The 20,717-nt window shown below is 48.1% G+C and overlaps 1 protein-coding gene across 1 annotated transcript in view; it reads left to right on the forward strand.

The window, feature by feature from the left end:
- Positions 1-20,717, forward strand: part of LOC122945409 (carboxypeptidase O-like) — a 236,667-nt gene that overhangs the window by 183,213 nt on the left and 32,737 nt on the right. The window lies entirely within an intron of this gene.

The following is a 20,717-nucleotide window of genomic DNA, read 5'->3' on the forward strand; positions in this document are numbered from 1 at the left end:
AAACTGATGGCATTTGTCAGACGGATCCGTCTCTCCGGTGTCATCCGGAAAAACAGATCCAGCATTAAGTTTTTTTCCCATTTTTTTTTTTTTGCGGTCTGAGCATGCGTAGACCGCAATGCCGGATCCGTTTTGCCGGAACAATTGCGGCTGGATCTGGCATTAATGCATTTCAATGGGAAAAAATACCGGATCTGGCATTCCAACAAGAGATAAAACCGCAGCATGCTGCGGTAAGATTGCTCTCCATTCGGAATGCATTAGGATAAAACTGATCAGTTTTTTTTCCTGTATTGAGCCCCTAGGATGGAACTCAATGCCAGAAAAGAATAACGTTAGTGTTATAGTACCCTAATAGTGTTGAGCAAACTTGTGTTTTAAGTTCGGAGTCTAAAGTTCAGGTTATCAAAAAAATCGCATTATGGATTCCGCTACCACAGACCATAACGGAATTTAGAATCCATAACGTGATTCTTTGATAACCAGAACCCGAACTTCAGACGCAGAACATAAAACACAAGTTCGCTCAACACTATACCCTGAGTCTATACATTAGTTTCGCCCCTTCAAGTTCCATGAATTTTCCATATTTCTTTTGTTTTCATTTTTTACTCCCTGCTTTGCCAGAGCCATACATTTCTATGTTCACATAACCTCATAAGGCCGTTCCGTGCTTACTGCTGTCTTGTTGTTCTGGGAAGCCGTGGACATCGCTCCACTCTCCATGCACTACAAGAGTTAATCCCTTCATTATGCCCCTGTGCAGGGGCTGGTTAAGTTGCTGATCAGTCTTCCTATTTAGCTGGGCTGTGGATCCACCTCCTTGCCTAAGTTATGAGGTTTTCTAGTTGCTAGAAACTAGCAAAGGTTATCCCTTGTTTGTGTACCTGTGTATTGTACCTTGTCTGTCTATCAATTCTGCTCCTTTATACCTGCCCTGACCTTGGAACTGTGACCTGGATTACGCATGTACTCTGCCTGCCCCAAACATTTAATTTGGTTTACACAATTATTCAGCCTGCCATGACTTTGGACTGTGTTCAGTCTATATTTTTTGCCTGAGTCCCTGGTGCTTCACATCGTTGTCTCTGATCCCGAAGGGTCAGTGGCCAACTACAGCCCCCATAACAGTGTGTCATCCACAGGTCCCCCATAACAGTGTGTCATCCACAGGTCCCCCATAACAGTGTGTCATCCACAGGTCCCCCATAACAGTGTGTCATCCACAGGTCCCCCATAACAGTGTGTCATCCACAGGTCCCCCATAACAGTGTGTCATCCACAGGTCCCCCATAACAGTGTGTCATCCACAGGTCCCCCATAACAGTGTGTCATCCACAGGTCCCCCATAACAGTGTGTCATCCACAGGTCCCCCATAACAGTGTGTCATCCACAGGTCCCCCATAACAGTGTGTCATCCACAGGTCCCCCATAACAGTGTGTCATCCACAGGTCCCCCATAACAGTGTGTCCTCCACAGGTCCCCCATAAGTGTGTCCTCCACAGGTCCCCCATAAGTGTGTCCTCCACAGGTCCCCCATAAGTGTGTCCTCCACAGGTCCCCCATAAGTGTGTCCTCCACAGGTCCCCCATAACAGTGTGTCCTCCACAGGTCCCCCATAACAGTGTGTCCTCCACAGGTCCCCCATAACAGTGTGTCCTCCACAGGTCCCCCATAACAGTGTGTCCTCCACAGGTCCCCCATAACAGTGTGTCCTCCACAGGTCCCCCATAACAGTGTGTCCTCCACAGGTCCCCCATAACAGTGTGTCCTCCACAGGTCCCCCATAACAGTGTGTCCTCCACAGATCCCCCATAACAGTGTGTCCTCCACAGCATGATCTCCATTCACTGCTATGGAATTTAGATAAATAAGAGAGCCAGTGATCAGCTATTATAAGAACACTCATAGCATAATGGAGGATGACCATGCATGCACACTGTGCTCTCTCTTCACTTGAGGGACCCGGATGGGACAGCCCCCTTTTTTCAACTGGAAAAACAGAAGTGCCCTGGTTATTCATAACTCGGGGTCCATGTCCAGAATTCCCATTGAAAATGGGAAGTAATAAAAATCTATGCCAAAACTGCATCAAAAAGTGTTTCCTAAAATCAGTCAGAAAACAAACTCAGAAAAAAAACTATGCAGATTCTGCATTCGATTATTTTAATCACAGCAAATACTCTGTCTGAATATACCCAAAGAGGCTGCAGGGTCCAGTTTACAGTGGAAAGGCTAAAGCGAGATGATGTGGCATTCTACACTCAGCTGCTGTGGTTGCAACCGCTGTCCGTGCCTACAAAGTTCTGTCCAACTGCTAGTCCAGTTTTCAGGATTTGGGGCCCCACTATCAACTTTGCCCAGGGTCACCCATTGTCTAAAATCGGCCCTGGGTACAATGTTGTGATATCTTGCTCTCACAGGGCTCCAGATGGTGACCAAAACGGTCGCCAATGTGCCTTAAAATTTGCACATGGCGACAACACTTTTTAGTCTTGTCGCCACTTGCAACTGGACTGCGGCGCAGCCTAGTATCAGTTAAAGAACATGGTTTCCATGTTCTCTTTACTAGCACAGTGGAGAAGGAGGGAGTCCCTCCCTCCCCACTGTGACGCTGCCGCCACTGCCACTAATGGGGAGATAGCAGGGAGGAGGAGGGGAGGAGCTGTGGCCACAGCGCCACGAATGAATGCAAAACATATTAATACAAGTATATCACAGACCTGGCCTTAATAACAGGGCATGCGATACATGGCAATTAACCCCTCAGGTGCCACATCTGAGGTGTTAATTGCCGTGGATCACATGCTCTGTTATTGAGGCCAGGTGCCGGGTCTGTGATACCGCTGCTGACACTTGTATAAATGAGTTAAAGAGGACCTTTCATGGGTCCAAAAAATATGAACCAAGTAGCAGGCTACATAGAGCGGCACCCAGGGATCAAAGTGCACTTACTATTATTCCTGATCCCCGCTCCGTTCGCCCTGGTATTTTCAACATTCAAAGCAAGGAGGAGGAGACGCCAGTGTCTCTCCTTCTCCCTGACAGCAGCCCTGTCCAATCGCAGCTCAGAGCCCGGGAGAAAAAATACCTCCCTGGCTCTGAGCTGCGATTGGACAGCGCTGCTGTCAGGGAGAAGGAGAAGAAGAGACACTGGCGTCTCCTCCTCCTTGCTCTGAATGTTGAAAATTCTGCGGGCCACAGCGGGTGAACGGAGCGGCACCCAGGAACAATAGTAAGTGCACTTAGATCCTGCTACTTAGTTCATATTATTTGGACCCATGAAAGGTCTTCTTTAATTACATTCATTGGTGGCGCAGTGCGCCCCCCCCCCCCCCCCCCAAGGTAAGAAAGTGTGAAGATGTCAGTAGCAGCAGCAGCATCAGGATACCACACAGTAGCAAGGTGACATAGTGTGGATATGGCAGCAGCATCAGGAGACCACACAGTAGCAAGGTGACATAGTGTGGATATGGCTGCAGCAGCATCAGGATACAACAGCGTGGCAAGTGGCAAGGTGACAGTGTGTAGATGGCGGCAGCAGCAGCAGCAGGATACCACAGAGTGGAAAGGTCACATAATGTGGAGCTGGCAGCAGCAGCAGCAGGATACCACAGAATGGCAAGGTGACATATTGCAGAAGCAGCAGCAGGATACCACAGAGTCGCAAGGTGACATAGTGTGGAGATGGCAGCAGCAGCATCTGGAGACCACAAAGTGACCCGGTGACAGAGTGGGGCAGTGAGTGGCAATTCCAGTACCCGCTGACGAAGGTGGGTGAAAGAAGGAACACTTGGCATCAGGTGGGTGGCAGCATCAGAATAGTAGCTGAGGCAGGTAGTCAGAAGAAACCAGTCTCTTATGTCAAAGTGTTGGTGTGGCATCATGGATGATCTAGTCGGATGCATCAGGAATTAGTGGTTTGAAGAAATGCGATCATCAGCGACTGTAAACTCAGGCTGCTGCTGATGGAGCTGATACTGCTCCGGCCTCCCCACCCCTCCCCAGCAGCCATGCCAGTGGAGCATAAGCGAAGTGGGCCCCCCAGTCAGACCTGAAAGGTGCAGACTCCACCACTTGGAAAGAGAGGGACTGCAGCACCAGCAACTTGGACAGGAGCATGTTCAGCTTCTGCACCGTTGCATAAGTACACGCATACTACTGTCTCTTGGCAATCGCTTCAGTGATCAATTGCTGATGGAATGACTGAGCAGGAGCATCTGGACCAGCAGAAGATAGGAATCACAGACAGCTCCTTTCGGCTGAGGTGGTGGAGCCTTGACTGGCTGAAATAGGGTGATGCAGGTTGCTGCTGCAGACTGGACCACCACATCGGAGCTACTGTTCTCCCAGGCCACTGTATTGTGATGCAGCATATGTTGATGAAGGGCCATAGTGCCAACATTGGCACCCTGGCCACGCTTCACCTTCTGCACACATATTCTACATATGGCCACGTTCACCTCCTCCGACGGCTTAACAAAAAACTGCCACACCGCAGAGTAGGGGATTTTCCCCCTAACAGTCCGCACTAACTGACTGCTACAGCCGCTGCCTCCGTGAAACACTGCACCACTACTTCCCAGGCAGGTAGGCTGCTGAGAATCAGGTGGTCTACCCTGGGCACGTTTGGCTCCCGACCTCCAAATGCTGACACCCTGCTGACTCCCAGCCATGCTACCACCTTGCTGGCTCAGCCGTTGCCTCACGGGCAAGCTGCCACCCTCTTCTCCTGATGATGAAGACCCTTCGTCACCCGGCTACCAAGTGAGATCAGCTACATCATCATCATCGAGTACTGTCTGCATGTCACTGATGTCTTCCTCAACTGTCTCTAGATCAGGAGCCTAACTATACCACCTTTCACGCCATTCTCTTCATCACTACTTCCACGCCAATGTCACGGAAGGTGTACAGGAAACAAGACAACACAAAATGAATATACGACTCACTGGATCCAAAACTAAGGAACAAAAAGGGAGACCCCTGCATTAGACCTGGCACTCTCCCTGACTGCTCAGCCTATGCGAAAATCCCAATGGTAGATGATCGCATATCCTCGTACCTCGACTGTATAACACCTGAACACCCTATAATAGTGAGGGGACACGACCACCGGCTCCCTACACTAGATACGGAGGGAGTCAGGGTCACCTGGGATCCAGCAAACAGAAAAACACAAATGAATGCACAACACTTATCTTGTAGAAGACTGGGAAGTAGGATCAGCATGCACACACACTCCAGGAAGTATATATAAACCGCACACTGATGCACTATGGGGAGGAATTTAAAGGGATGCAATCAGTACAACTACATGACAGCTGAGAGAGGCTAACGAGATGAGGAACTGAAAGCAAAACAAAGGAAGCTCAAGGAGGAGGTTCTGAAAGGCATCTGTCAGAGCTTCTCAGATGTCTGGTAGTGACAGCCTAGCGGATGAAGTGGCCGAAGTCTCCTTCACATCTTGGCTGGCCTGTAGCTGCTGACTGCCCTCTAGTAGTTCGTCTTTGCTGAAAAGTGGAGCCGAGGCCACAGCATATATAATATTTCTCTGGGTGAGGGAACATAAAAGGACAGAAGCAGGTTGAGGACAGGTGAGGGCACAGGACCTGCTCCCAGGCTATGCCAACTAAGGGTTGTGTCTGATGAACCCACTGACTGTTGGCTGGGGGTGTTTGATGTCAGTTGGGATGAAGTGGATGACCGAGTTAACCAATCAAGAACCGCTGGGTTACTGGTCAAGACACGACTGCGAGATGACACCAGGAGTTCAGGCCTCTCGCTGCGACTCCTGCTGCACGCCCCTTTATCTGCTGTGACCTCTGCCTGCTCCAGAAACGTTTATGTTTCTGCCACTCCTCTGTGCATGGCATGGCACTTCTCTGTCTGACATACTTTTACATGAACTAAACAAATTAAAGGGCTTCTGTCACCCCACTAAAGTGTTTTTTTTTTTTGGGCTAGTGAAATTAGTTATATTGCGATATATGACAATTGTCATGGTCTTACCTTCTTGCTGTTCTCCTTCGTTTGACATGTGCTGGCGGCCATCTTGGTTTCTGGGTTTCTTGTAGCCTCCCACCCTGCGGCTTCTCCTTCCCACTGGGAGGAGCTGGATGCCTAGCTCATATATATAGGAGGTCTGTGGCTTCAGTTCCTTGCTTGGTCCTCCTGTGTTCACATGCTTCTAAGACTGCTGCTGCTTCTGGTTCCTGATCCTGGCTTCGTCTGACTACCCTGCTGGTTCCTGATCCAGGCTTCATCTGACTACCCTGCTGGTTCCCGATCCAGGCTTCGTCTGACTACCCTTCTGGTTCCTGACCTCTGGCTTCGCAAGACCCTGCTTCGGTTTAGCCATCCGTTTGGACTTTTGCCTTACAGCTTGATTTTCAATAAAGCCTTCTTATCTCCACTTATCTCTTGTTGTACGTCTGGTTCATGGTTCCGTGACAACAATATAATTGTGTTACTTACTTTGATCCAGCAGTTTCTGCAATAAACGAAGTTTTATAATATGTAAATTCGGTCTCTACCAGCAAGTAGGGCGGCTACTTGCTGGTAGCTGCTGCAGAAATCCGCCCCCTCATCGTGTTGATTGACAGGGCAGGCTGGGATCTCCTCCTCCGGCCAGCCCTGACGGCATTTCAAAAATCGCGCGCCTGTGTTGATTCGGCGCAGGCGCTCTGAGATGAGGAGGCTCGTCTCCTCAGCACTCCCTCAGTGCGCCTGCGCCGATGAAGTCTTCTATTTCGGTGATGTCATCGGCGCAGGCGCACTGAGGGAGTTCTGAGGAGACGAGCCTCCTCATCTCAGAGCGCCTGCGCCGAATCAACACAGGCGCGCGATTTTTGAAATGCCGACAGGGCTGGCCGGAGGAGGAGATCCCGGCTGGCCCTGTCAATCAACACGACGAGGGGGCGGATTTCTGCAGCAGCTACCAGCAAGTAGCCGCCCTACTTGCTGGTAGAGACCAAATTTACATATATTAAAACTTTGTTTTTTGCAGAAACTGCTGGATCAAAGTAAGTAACACAATTATATTGTCATATATCGCAATATAACAAATTTCACTAGCCCAAAAAAAAAATAATCACTTTAGTGGGGTGACAGAAGCCCTTTAAAAGCAACAAAAATATATATTTTTTTGTTCTGAAATAGACCACTAAACGCTTTCACCGCAAATAAATGCACCAGTGAAGTGCTTATATATTTTTCTTTCTGTACTGAAATAGGTCACTAAACGCTTTCAACACATAACTGCAGAAGTGAACTGAGAATATATTTTTATTTCTGTACTGAAATAGGCCAGTAAATGCTTTCACCACAAATAAATGCACCAGTGAAGTGCCTTATATATTTTTATTTTTGTACTGAAACAGGCCAATAAATGATTTCAATACATATAAATGCAGAATTGAACTGAGAATATATTTCTTTTTTTCCACTGAAATAGGCCACTAAACGCTTTTAGCTGAAATAAATGCACCTGTGAAGTGCGTATATATATTTTTCTTTCTGTACTGAAATTGTCACGGCTGTTTGTGAGCAACAAGAGTATACACAGAACAAAGAGCTACTGACCGGACCACAAACTAGTGAAGATAAAGGGTGACCCCTGTCAGACCCTCAAAGCTCTCCCTATGCTGCTAAAGCACATGCCCGGATCCAAATGGTGGAACGAGGCATGCCCGCGTACCTAAGACTGATGACCACTGTAACCCCTACAATAGTGGAAGGGGCACGGCCACCGGTGCTGTGCTTAGTATATGGAAGGAACCGTGGCCACCTCAGATCCAGTCAGAAAATAGTCAGGTACACAACAATGTCTGCACACTTAGCTGAAGGAGTTGCAGCCGCAGAGAAGACGGATCCAAGGACAGCTGGCAATATCCGGAGTGCTTGCTGCAGCAGAACACAGGTCCAGTGAACTGATAGCTTACAAGTGAAGATACTCAGGCAAGAGCTACAACTGAAATGAGAAATATAATCCACGCCCTACAATAGGAGGAGGGGTGATTTAAAGGCAGGGAAATCAAACGCAGGAGGAACAGCTGGGAGTAAAGACCTCATCACAGGGGTGGAGAAACATCGCAGTGAGAACTCCTCCAAGCTCTACGTGACATCATCACAGGGGTGGAGAAACAGAGCAGTGAGAACTCCTCCAAGCTCTACGTGACATCATCACAGGGGTGGAGAAGCAGAGCTGTGAGAACGTCTCAAAGCTCTGGTAGTGACAGAAATAGGCCAATAAACGCTTTCAACACATATACAGGTCCTTCTAAAAAAAATTGCATATTGTGATAAAGTTCATTATTTTCTGTAATGTACTGATAAACATTAGACTTTCATATATTTTAGATTCATTACACACCAACTGAAGTAGTTCAAGCCTTTTATTGTTTTAATATCTAAAAAAAATTTGCATATTTCATCCAACCAATAAAAGAAAAGTGTTTTTAATACAAAAAAAGTCAACCTTCAAATAATTATGTTCAGTTATGCACTCAATACTTGGTCGGAAATCCTTTTGCAGAAATGACTGCTTCAATGCGGCGTGGCATGGAGGCAATCAGCCTGTGGAACTGCTGAGGTGTTATGGAGGCACAGGATGCTTCGATAGCGGCCTTAAGCTCATCTAGAGTGTTAGGTCTTGCGTCTCTCAACTTTCTTTTCCCAATATCCCACAGATTCTCTATGGGGTTCAGGTCAGGAGAGTTGGCAGGCCAATTGAGCACAGTAATACCATGGTCAGTAAACCATTTACCAGTGGTTTTGGCACTGTGAGCAGGTGCCAGGTCGTGCTGAAAAATGAAATCTTCATCTCCATAAAGCTTTTCAGCAGATGGAAGCATGAAGTACTCCAAAATCTCCTGATAGCTAGCTGCACCAGCAGCTGACATGGCACCCCAGACCATTACTGACTGTGGGTACTTGACACTGGACTTCAGGTATTTTGGCATTTCCCTCTCCCCAGTCTTCCTCCAGACTCTGGCACCTTGATTTCCGAATGACATGCAAAATTTTCTTTCATCCGAAAAAAGTACTTTGGACCACTGAGCAACAGTCCAGTGCTGCTTCTCTGTAGCCCAGTGTCATGGAACCATGAACCAGACGTACAACAAGAGATAAGTGGAAATAAGAAGGCTTTTATTGAAAATCAGCTGTAAGGCAAAAGTCCAAACGGATGGCTAAACCGAAGCAGGGTCTTGCGAAGCCAGAGGTCAGGAACCAGAAGGGTAGTCAGACGAAGCCTGGATCAGGAACCAGCAGGGTAGTCAGACGAAGCCTGGATCAGGAACCAGCAGGGTAGTCAGACGAAGCCAGGATCAGGAACCAGAAGCAGCAGCAGTCTTAGAAGCATGTGAACACAGGAGGACCAAGCAAGGAACTGAAGCCACAGACCTCCTATATATATGAGCTAGGCATCCAGCTCCTCCCAGTGGGAAGGAGAAGCCGCAGGGTGGGAGGCTACAAGAAACCCAGAAACCAAGATGGCCGCCAGCACATGTCAAACGAAGGAGAACAGCAAGAAGGTAAGACCATGACAGTACCTCCCCCTCAAGGGCCCCTCCTCCGCGGAGTAAAGAACGGTTTCTGAGGGAAGCGTGCGTGGAAGGCTCGGAGCAAGGCAGGAGCATGGACATCTGCGGAGGGAACCCAGGAACGCTCCTCTGGACCATAACCACGCCAATGAACCAAAAACTGCACCCGACCGCGGACCAGGCGTGAGTCCAGGATATTGCTCACCTCATACTCCTCACGATTGCCCACTTGGACCGGACGAGGCCGAGGAACCGAGGAAGTGAAACGATTACACACCAGTGGCTTCAACAGGGAGACATGAAACACGTTGGAGATCCGCATGCCAGGAGGAAGCGCAAGGGCATAGGCTACCGGGTTTACCCTGCGAAGCACTCGGAAGGGACCAACAAAGCGAGGCGCCAGCTTGGGAGTGGGCACTCGAAGGTTGAGGTTGCGGGTGGACAACCATACGCGGTCTCCGACCTGGTAGGAAGGAGCGGGCGCTCGTCTGCGATCAGCCTGGAGTCTCTGGCGCTGCGCAGAGACCTCAAGGGACCTCTGGATCTGTACCCAAGAAGCACGTAGGACGGAAAGGTGATCCTCCACAGCCGGAATATCCTGGGGAGAGAATACCTCCGGTAACACGGCAGGTTGGAACCCATAATTGGCCATGAAGGGAGACGTCCCAGAGGAAGAGTTCACCGCCGTGTTCCTGGCAAACTCAGCCCAAGGCAGGAGGTCAACCCAATTGTCTTGGTGATCGGAGACATAGCAACGAAGGAATTGCTCCAAGGCCTGATTGGATCGTTCTGCGGCCCCATTGGACTGAGGGTGGTAGGCCGAGGAGAAAGAGAGATGAATCCCCAACTGGGAGCAAAAGGAGCGCCAGAACCTGGACACAAACTGACTCCCCCGATCCGACACAATCTCCTTGGGCAAACCGTGCAACCGGAAGACCTCCCTGGCAAAAATCGTGGCCAACTCTTGTGCAGAGGGTAACTTCTTGAGAGGAACACAGTGGCACATTTTGGAAAACCGATCCACAATCATGAGAATGACCGTATGGCCTCGGGATGCAGGGAGGTCCACAATGAAATCCATCCCCAGGTGTGACCATGGACGCTCCCCGGTGGCTATGGGTTGCAAAAGGCCCGACGGACGGTGCCGAGGGGACTTACTCTGGGCACAAACGGAGCATGCCGCTACATATGCGGCGATGTCGGAACGTAGAGAAGGCCACCAGAACAGACGTGAAACAGCCCAGGACAGCTGATTCTTTCCAGGATGCCCCGCGGCCTTGGAGTTATGGTAGGTTCGCAACAACCGAGTGCGCAACTCCTCAGGCACAAAACATCTGCCGTTGGGTCTCCCAGAGGGAGCACCAGATTGAGCCGCCAAAATCTGCTCACCCAGGGGAGAGGTCAGGCTGGTGCGAATGGCGGCCAGGATCTGATTCGGAGGTATGACCGAAGTCGGAATCGACTCCTCCCCGGACAGCTCGGAGTACTGCCGTGATAAGGCATCCGCTCTGATGTTCTTGGAACCGGGTAGGTAGGAGACCACGTAATTAAAACGTGACAAGAACAGAGCCCATCTGGCCTGACGTGGTGTCAATCTCTTGGCCTCAGAGAGGTAGGTCAGATTCTTGTGGTCCGTCAGGATGAGAACCGGAACCACCGAGCCCTCGAGCAAGTGCCTCCATTCTTTAAGGGCCTGCACGATGGCCAATAACTCCCTGTCACCAATCTTATAGTTGCACTCCGCGGAAGACAGTTTCCAGGAGTAAAACCCACAAGGAAGCAGAGGACCCTCTGGTGTTCTACGCTGAGACAGAAGGGTGCCTACTCCCGTCTCAGACGCGTCCACCTCGAGGACAAAAGGCAACCCAGGGTTGGGATGCGACAGAATCGGAGCCGACACAAAGGCGGACTTTAGAGCCTCAAAAGCTCGGATGGCCTCGAGCGGCCAGACCTGGGGATTACTGCCCTTCCTGGTCAGATCCGTGAGAGGCTTGGCTAGCATGGAAAAGTCCCTGATGAACTTCCGATAATAATTGGCGAAGCCCAAAAAGCGCTGCAGGGCACGAAGACCACTGGTCTGGGGCCACTATAAGACAGCCGAAACCTTCTCAGGATCCATGGAGAACCCCTCAGCGGAAATGATGTAACCTAAGAAGGTTACCTGGGATCGGTGAAATTCGCATTTCTCAAGCTTACCGAACAGCTTGTTCTCTCGTAACCGTTGCAACACTCGTCTGACATCCAAAATGTGGGCCTCCATGGATTCAGAATATACCAAGATGTCATCCAAATAGACCACCACACACTGCTGCAACAGGTCACGGAAAACATCGTTGATGAATTCCTGGAAGACTGCGGGCGCATTGCACAACCCAAAGGGCATAACCAAGGATTCATAATGACCGGTCCTGGTGTTAAACGCGGTCTTCCACTCATCGCCCGCTTTGATCCTTACCAGGTTATATGCCGCCCTCAGGTCGAGTTTGGTAAAGACCGTGGCCCCTTTGAGGCGATCGAACAGCTCGGAAATCAAGGGTATCGGGTAAGCGTTCTTGATCGTGATGCGATTGAGACCCCTGTAATCGATGCAAGGCCTCAACTCACCGCCCTTCTTTTTCACAAAGAAAAATCCAGCCCCTGCCGGGGACGAGGATTTGCGAATGTGTCCGCGTGAAAGCGCCTCCCTCACGTACTCCTCCATGGCCTCATTCTCCGCTACCGACAGTGGATAGACTTTGCCACGAGGAGGAACGGCACCAGATTGTAACTCTATGGCACAATCGTATGGGCGGTGCGGAGGTAGGGCAACCGCACGCATCTTATCGAATACATCCCGGTACTCCTCGTATTCAGGAGGCAACAGAGAGTCCGAGGAAGTACACAGCAACTTGACAGACCCATGGATGCAACTAGCCCCACACTGCGGTGACCACGAGAGGATCTCGGCCGATCTCCAATCGAAAGTCGGATTATGCTTCTGGAGCCAGGGGTACCCCAAGACCACCGAGTAGTGTGGAGACGAAATAACCTGGAGACAGACCGACTCTCTGTGAACGGCACCAATGGCCATCCCCACTGGAAGGGTCTCATGAGTCACGTGTGGCGGCAGAAGGGGTCTGCCGTCTATCGCCTCAAGAGCCAGTGGGGAACCTCGAGGCTGCAGAGGAATGGAATTGGCGGCAGCGAACACACTATCAATGAACAAACCACCAGCACCAGAGTCCACCAACGCCTGGGTCGTCACCGAGCCCCCGACCCAGGAGAGGACAACAGTAATCAGTGGTTTGTCAACACGGGAAACCGGGGACGAGGAGACTCCACCCAAGATCTGCCCCCGACAGGATCTCAGGTGCGAGCGTTTCCCGGACGGTTCGGACATGCCAACCGAAAATGCCCACCGAGACCACAGTACATGCATCGGCCCTCTCGTCTCCGGAGTGCCCTCTCCCCCTCGGACAGGCGAGCAAACCCCAGCTGCATGGGTTCACCCCCAGACAAGTCATCCCCAGGAGGCGTGGGAGGAGAGGGAGGCACGGGTGGGACAGCAAACGTAGGCGCCAATCTGTTAGAAGGCCTCCGCAGGCTCTCCTTAAAGGAAGGTCTCTCCCTGAGTCTGGTGTCAATCAAGATCAGGAAAGAAATAAGAGACTCGAGCTCCACTGGTAGGTCCTTAGCTGCAACCTCATCCTTCAAGGCATCCGAGAGACCATGAGAGAAAGCAGCGACCAGAGCCTCATTATTCCAGCCCACCTCTGCTGCCAGGGTACAAAACTCAATGGCGTATTCAGCTACGGATCGTGAAACCTGTCTGATGGACATAAGGAGCTTCGCAGCAGAGGCAGCACGAGCCGGCACATCGAATACCTTCCGAAGAGAAGCAACAAAACCGGAAAACTCGGCAACCACCGGATTGTTGTTCTCCCATAAAGGGCTGGCCCAGGCCAAGGCCTTGTCCGAGAGCAGCGAGATCAAGAAGCCCACCTTTGATCTCTCAGTAGGAAAGGCATGTGGCAGCAACTCGAAATAAATGCCCACCTGGTTAAGGAAACCTCGGCACTGAGTTGGCTCTCCCCCAAAGCGCTGTGGAAGGGGGGCAGAACCGGTCATACCCCGAAACACCGCAGGCGCAGCAACAGGTGTCGGGGTAGACTCTGGCACAACAACCAGAGCGGCAGTAGGAGCGGGCCCAGGAGCGACAACCGACCCATCGGCAACGGAAGCTAAATGAGCTGTGCGTTCAAGCAGGGTTTGCAACGCCACAGCGAACCGACCCAACAGGTGATCCTGCTGATCAAGTCTGGCAACCAGCGTAGGTAGCGAGGATGGCCCTGTACCGTCAGAATTCATGGCTTGGTCCTAATGTCATGGAACCATGAACCAGACGTACAACAAGAGATAAGTGGAAATAAGAAGGCTTTTATTGAAAATCAGCTGTAAGGCAAAAGTCCAAACGGATGGCTAAACCGAAGCAGGGTCTTGCGAAGCCAGAGGTCAGGAACCAGAAGGGTAGTCAGACGAAGCCTGGATCAGGAACCAGCAGGGTAGTCAGACGAAGCCTGGATCAGGAACCAGCAGGGTAGTCAGACGAAGCCAGGATCAGGAACCAGAAGCAGCAGCAGTCTTAGAAGCATGTGAACACAGGAGGACCAAGCAAGGAACTGAAGCCACAGACCTACTATATATATGAGCTAGGCATCCAGCTCCTCCCAGTGGGAAGGAGAAGCCGCAGGGTGGGAGGCTACAAGAAACCCAGAAACCATGATGGCCGCCAGCACATGTCAAACGAAGGAGAACAGCAAGAAGGTAAGATCATGACACCCAGGTCAGGCGCTTCTGCCGCTGTTTCTGGTTCAAAAGTGGCTTGACCTGGGGAATGCGGCACCTGTAGCCCATTTCCTGCACACGCCTGTACACAGTGGCTCTGGATGTTTCTACTCCAGACTCAGTCCACTGCTTCCACAGGTCCCCCAAGGTCTGGAATCGGTCCTTCTCCACAATCTTCCTCAGGGTCTGGTCACCTCTTCTCGTTGTGCAGCGTTTTCTGCCACACTTTTTCCTTCCCACAGACTTCCCACTGAGGTGCCTTGATACAGCACTCTGGGAACAGCTTATTCGTTCAGAAATTTCTTTCTGTGTCTTACCCTCTTGCTTGAGGGTGTAAATGATGGCCTTCTGGACAGCAGTCAGGTCGGCAGTCTTACCCATGATTGCGGTTTTGAGTAATGAACCAGGCTGGGAGTTTTTAAAAGCCTCAGGAATCTTTTGCAGGTGTTTAGAGTTAATTAGTTGATTCAGATGATTAGGTTAATAGCTCGTTTAGAGAACCTTTTCATGATATGCTAATTTTTTGAGATAGGAATTTGGGGTTTTCATGAGCTGTATGCCAAAATCATCAATATTAAAACAATAAAAGGCTTGAACTACTTCAGTTGGTGTGTAATGAATCTAAAATATATGAAAGTCTAATGTTTATCAGTACATTACAGAAAATAATGAACTTTATCACAATATGCTAATTTTTTTAGAAGGACCTGTAACTGCAGAAGTGAACTGAAAATATATTTTTCTTTTTGTACTGAAATAGGCCACTAAACTCTTTTAGCAGAAATAAATTCAACAGTGAAGTGCGTATATTTTTTTTTCCTTTTTGTACTGAAATTGGACACTGAACTCTTTTAACACAAATAACTGCAGAAGTGAAATGCGCATATATTTTTCTTTGTCCACAGATTTAAGCCACTAAAGGCTTTTCAACATTGCACTTGCACCCCGATAACAATAACGAATTGCTGGAATGCCAGAGCTGTATAATGGTTATTTGGATCCCTAAATAATGTTTCCCTGCACTTGTAAATCGCTTTTTGTTTCACAATGAGGTCTTTCTAGCACAGCTCCTAGCGACTTCAGACATCTCTCCCTGCACTAAAATGCTGTAAAATGATTGTTCCCTATCCTTTCCCTGCACTTGTAAATCACATTTCTGGCACTGTCCTCAGCGCCTTCAGACGTCTCTCCCTGCACTAAGATGCTGTGAAATGATTCCTCCCTATCCTTTCCCTGTACTTTTAAATGTTTTTTTTTTTTTTTTGTCACAATGAGGTTATTCCTATTGCTGTTCCTAGCGCCTTCTCACATCTGTCCCTGCACTCAGAACGCTGGAAAAAGTCTGACTCTAAGATGGCTGCCGTATTTATAGGGCTGTGACACAGGGCAGGCTGGCTGCTGATTGGCTGCATGAATGGCATTATGGGTCAGCCCGCCTTCCCAGAGTTCCTTGCCCCATGTACTCACATGTGTAGCTGCCATTGTAGCCGCCATTTTAGGAAACATTGCAATTTGTAACCACAAAGCGAGAGGAAATTCGCATTCGTTGTGATTCAATTTTTTCTCCATTCCGTCTGATTCAATTCGCTCATCTCTAGTGATAATATAAAAAAAAAAAAGAATTACAACACATAACCTATAAACCGGGCCGGCGCCTCTACATAAACCTCTTCATAAACCGCCCGGTATAAGGCTTATTAAGACCAATGTCAAAATTGCTGGTCTGGATAATTGTGCCCCAAAGTCCTTACTTCAGGGTTCAAAATTACAAGGTAATATGAAAATATAAGTTTTGCTCACATAGTGATGATAAATCAGAAAGTCCTGTCTTTGCCCTGTGTCTGCATAGCAACACAAGTGAGTCCTTTCTCTCAGAAGTATCTAAGGCCCCTTGCAGACGAGCGTGTGCAGATTATTTCTGGATGCGTTGCGGATGCATTCATTGAAAAATGCGCGATTTCGCAAACAGTCATTCAGTTTTTTCTGCGATCGATTGTTCCGTTTTTATAGCAGGGTGCAATGCGATTTAATGCGTTTTGCACGCGCGTGATAAAAAACTGAATGTTTACAAACAACATCTCTTAGCAACCGTCAGTGAAAAACGCATCGCATCCGCACTTGCTTGCGGATGCGATACGATTTTCACGTAGCCCCATTCACTTCTAAGGGGCCAGTCTTGGGTGAAAATCGCTGAATATAGAACATGCTGCAATTTTCACGTAACGCACAAGTGATACTTGAAAACCAATGCACATGTACACAGCCCCATTTAAAAGAATGGGTCCGTATTCCGTGCGAGCTAAATGTGTTTGCATCACGCATTGCACCCGCGCGGAACTCTCGCTCATGTGAAAGGGGCCTAAGGCTGCCTAACCATGGGTTCAGGTAAACATGAAGTTGATCAGCACAAAATTCCTTGCATATTTATGTTTCTGCACCAAAACCACCCCAAAAGCCACATGCGTTAATTGCAGTTTTGGGTGCAGATATGAAGTGGTTTTGCTGCAGATACTGTGTCACTCTTCCATTGAAAAGAGTTAAATCTGCACCAAAAATCTTAAACATAATTGATATGCTGCGGATGAAAAAGCAAAGTGTGCATGAGATTTATTTAATCTCATACACTTTGCCGGTACTGTATTACGCAGTTTTTTTTCTGAACATAATCCGTGTAGAAAATAACATCTAATCCGCAACGTGTGCAAGTAGCGTAATAACTTCACATGTGGTAAACTTTGTTGCAGAGAATCTCTGCAAATGAAAATTCCATCCATTCAGGTCTAGCACTGTTAATGTAAGAGGAGGGGGGATGGTTTGGAGCGCTGGAGGCATCTGTAGTCAGCACCAGGTGCTTCGCTGAAATGGTGCTCAAACCATATAATCCCGCCTCTTGGTGCTCCAATGGCTGATTTGCATAATAATAAAAGTCTACATTTCTCCAAAACAACGGCACCTAGAAAGAAAAGACAGGTATCGTTTTAGTCAGCTAAATCAACCCTACCAGGCTATATGGTTTAATAGGGTTGATCCTTAAAGGGGTATTCCAATATGGGACATTAATGGCATATAGCTAGCATATGACACCGATGTCAGATGGGTGCAGGTACCGTCTCCGGGATCTGCTCTTTTTTCCAGAACAGGGCACCAATGTAAAGCCGGAGCATACACGGCCACCCTCGGTTCCAGAAATAGCCAAACACTGCCTCAGATATTTTTAGCAGTCACCTAGCAATGAATGGAGAATGTGGTCATGCTTGTGCGGCACAGCTGGGAATTATTTTTCTGCAGGATGAGTATTATTTTTTGATGGACTAATTTTGTAGTTTATATAACTTATTCCGTTTTTGTTTTAGCCTTTTCTGGGTGAGAAAGAAAAAAAAAATATTCAAACCTTTTAGGGTGTGCACTAAGGGACTTTGAGCCAGGGCACATCACAGTGGTGTCTTGGCCTAAGCTAATTCAAGAAAAGTAAATCAAAACTCTGCGCCATCATTTACCAGCAGATATTTCTCTGGTCACTCCTTCACCACCACCCAATCCCCCACCTCTGCACAGAAAACTAAATGGTGTACACGTGCAGAAGTTTACTTGTGCACAGACTGCTTAAGATGTCTCTGGAACAGCAACAAATGTCTACTGTAAGGATGAGGAAACCAGTTTGTACAGAACCAGGTTTGTTATGAATTTCACAAAAACTTGTCCGAAAAGCGAACCCAAAGCTTTTCAGTTTCGCTTAGGACAAACCCAGTAAAAAGGGGTTCACCATTTTATTGCATATGTTGGGTAGGAAAAAGTATGAAGGAGGAAGAAGGACACTCACATGACCTTGAGAGAAAGTGGGGAGGAGGGCTTGTGCTGATTGGCTCATCCAGGTTGTTTGCCAATCAGTGGGCGGCAAGCAGGGTAGTGCCCTAGTAGAACAAGCAGAATGTCATTCTGTGAATGACTGTGCACTGGTGTAGCAGTCTCTGGCAGAAAACAAACTTAGGACAGTGTACAGTCACAATCAAGCTTCTATTCTAGTGTCAGGAAAGCGAAGGAAAAGACTAGAAAGAAGAAGAATTGTGTAGACTAGTACATTAAGCAGGGGAAGCTTTCAGGGTGTGACTGTGGCTGGCACAGAAACAGGCAGTGCCTTCTAGCTGCAGTTACTGCCATATAATGCAGCTGCTGCAGAACATTAAAAGTGGCCACCTGCAAGATTTCTTTTTCTTATACTTGAACAGAAAGAAAGATATGTATGTTTTTCCAAACCTTAAGATTCTACATAGGTTCATTGCCAGCTTATTGCTAGTACAGCAATAAGCTGGCATTTTGCTGCGGAGCAATTAATTTGCATTGTTTCAGTGTATCATATTTGCATTGTATTTAAACATGCTGCATTGTATCAAAAGCAATACAATATTTTTTCTACCAGCAAAATGTAAATGCTAATTACACTATACAAAGAAAACAAACCTCCTTCCCTGCACAGTTGTTGCTGTTATGGTGTGTGATGGAGGGGGCCGGCTGATAATCTCAATACAAGTTTGCAATGCATGTTTTACAATCCAGAGAATATGGTTTTTAATCTCTGTGTAAATGCAAATCAAAAAGTAGGTCCAAATCTGTTACAACCAAAGCATCTCCTGACCATGTTGGTGTGTGCGTGTGTGTGTGGGGGGGGGAGGGGGGGGGGTCATACTCATTCGTGTTGATGCAAGTGTTGATGTGGGTGGGGAATAATCTCATAGCAGTTTGACTGCTTTTTTCTGAATCTGTGTATTTGAATGCACATAAGGCCAAAATCCATTACTGGCATTGATACTGAATTATTCCCAAAGTAAAGTGTCAATAGCTGTGTTTGTAAAAAATGAAGGACATTTAATTGTGCCTCTCTGTCTTTAAGTTGCAGAAAACCCACTTGCAAACCCAAATGTCTCAGTGAGGGGCAGAGCCGGAAAGAACTGGCTCCTCGGGCGCACTGAGCAGAATGACGAGCTGTATGCTTGCTTGCTTACGTACTGACAAATGTATCATTCACATGAAGCAGTGATGGATAGCCTTGCTTTTAGACCCTTGCTATCAAAGTAAAATGAGGAATGTTTTCCTCCTGTTGAAATGGAGGCCAAATTATTTTATTACTAGGAGACACTGTATATGCAACTTGTCGCACCTCGTGCTCGCTCTGCTGCCACAGGCAGAAGAATCCACAGCAACCTCGGTCTCAACCTTAGTCTACTCAAAGAAATGGAGCAGTTTTTACACATGTCACGCCAGGCGGATGGTAATCAGCAAACCGAGAACTACCAGCTCAATGCCCAGGTTTAGTCCTACCTAGACTCTGTCCTATCTCTGGCACATGCCCTCTTCCCTGACCCAATGGACTTCTGGCAGACTACAACAGTGGTATGAACTGGTCCAGTTTTCTTTCTTGCCTAGCCTTCACTGTCATCTTGGAAAGGATCTGACCTGTCTCAGTTATATAAACATAAGTACCCCAAATCAGACCCACAAGCTTTCAGACTTCATATCAGACCCCCCAATCAGATCCGCAATCTTTATTAGACCTCAGGTCAGACTACCCAAACTTTATCAGACCTCAGATCAGACCCCCAATCTATATCAGACCCTGCAAACCCCAAACTTCCAAACACCTTAGATCCGGCATAAAATAAATCAATTAACTTTTCTGCTTGCACTCTTCCTGCACTCACCATTCCCTAATCTTCTTCTAGGCCTGCACTGCACTTTGACCTGATGATGTACATCAGGTCATAGTGCACACCAAACTTTACTACAGCCTAATGTTGTATGCAGTCAGGACAGTGCAGCCAGGGGCCTGGAAGAAGATAATGGAGTGGTGAGTGGCGGCTGCACATGTGAGGACATGGGGCAAGGAACTCTGGTAAGGCTGGATGACCCATAATGGCAGGCATGCAGCCAATCAGCAGACAGCAAGCCCTGTGATGTCACAGCCCTATAAATACGGCGGCCATATTGGATGCAAACAGTTTCCTGCTTTCAGAGTGCAGGGACAGATGTGAGAAGGCGCTAGGGACAGCAATAGGAAAAACCTCATTGTGACAAAAAAAATAAAAAAAAAATATTTTTCCTGAAGTGCAGGGAAAAGAAAAATCATTTCACAGCATCTTAGTGCAGGGGGAGATGTCAGAATGCATTAGAGACAGTGCTAGAAAATCAATTTACAAGTGCAGGAAAAGATTATTTGGGGTTCCAAATAGCCATTATACAGCTCTGTCATTCCAGCAATTTGTTCTTGTGGTGCTAGTGCTATGTTGAAAAGCCTTTAGAGGCTTATATCTGTGGAAAAAGAAAAATATATGCTCAGTTCACTTCTGCAGTT

The sequence above is a fragment of the Bufo gargarizans genome, chromosome 8 (genome assembly GCF_014858855.1).
Source record: "Bufo gargarizans isolate SCDJY-AF-19 chromosome 8, ASM1485885v1, whole genome shotgun sequence".
NCBI lineage: Eukaryota > Metazoa > Chordata > Amphibia > Anura > Bufonidae > Bufo > Bufo gargarizans.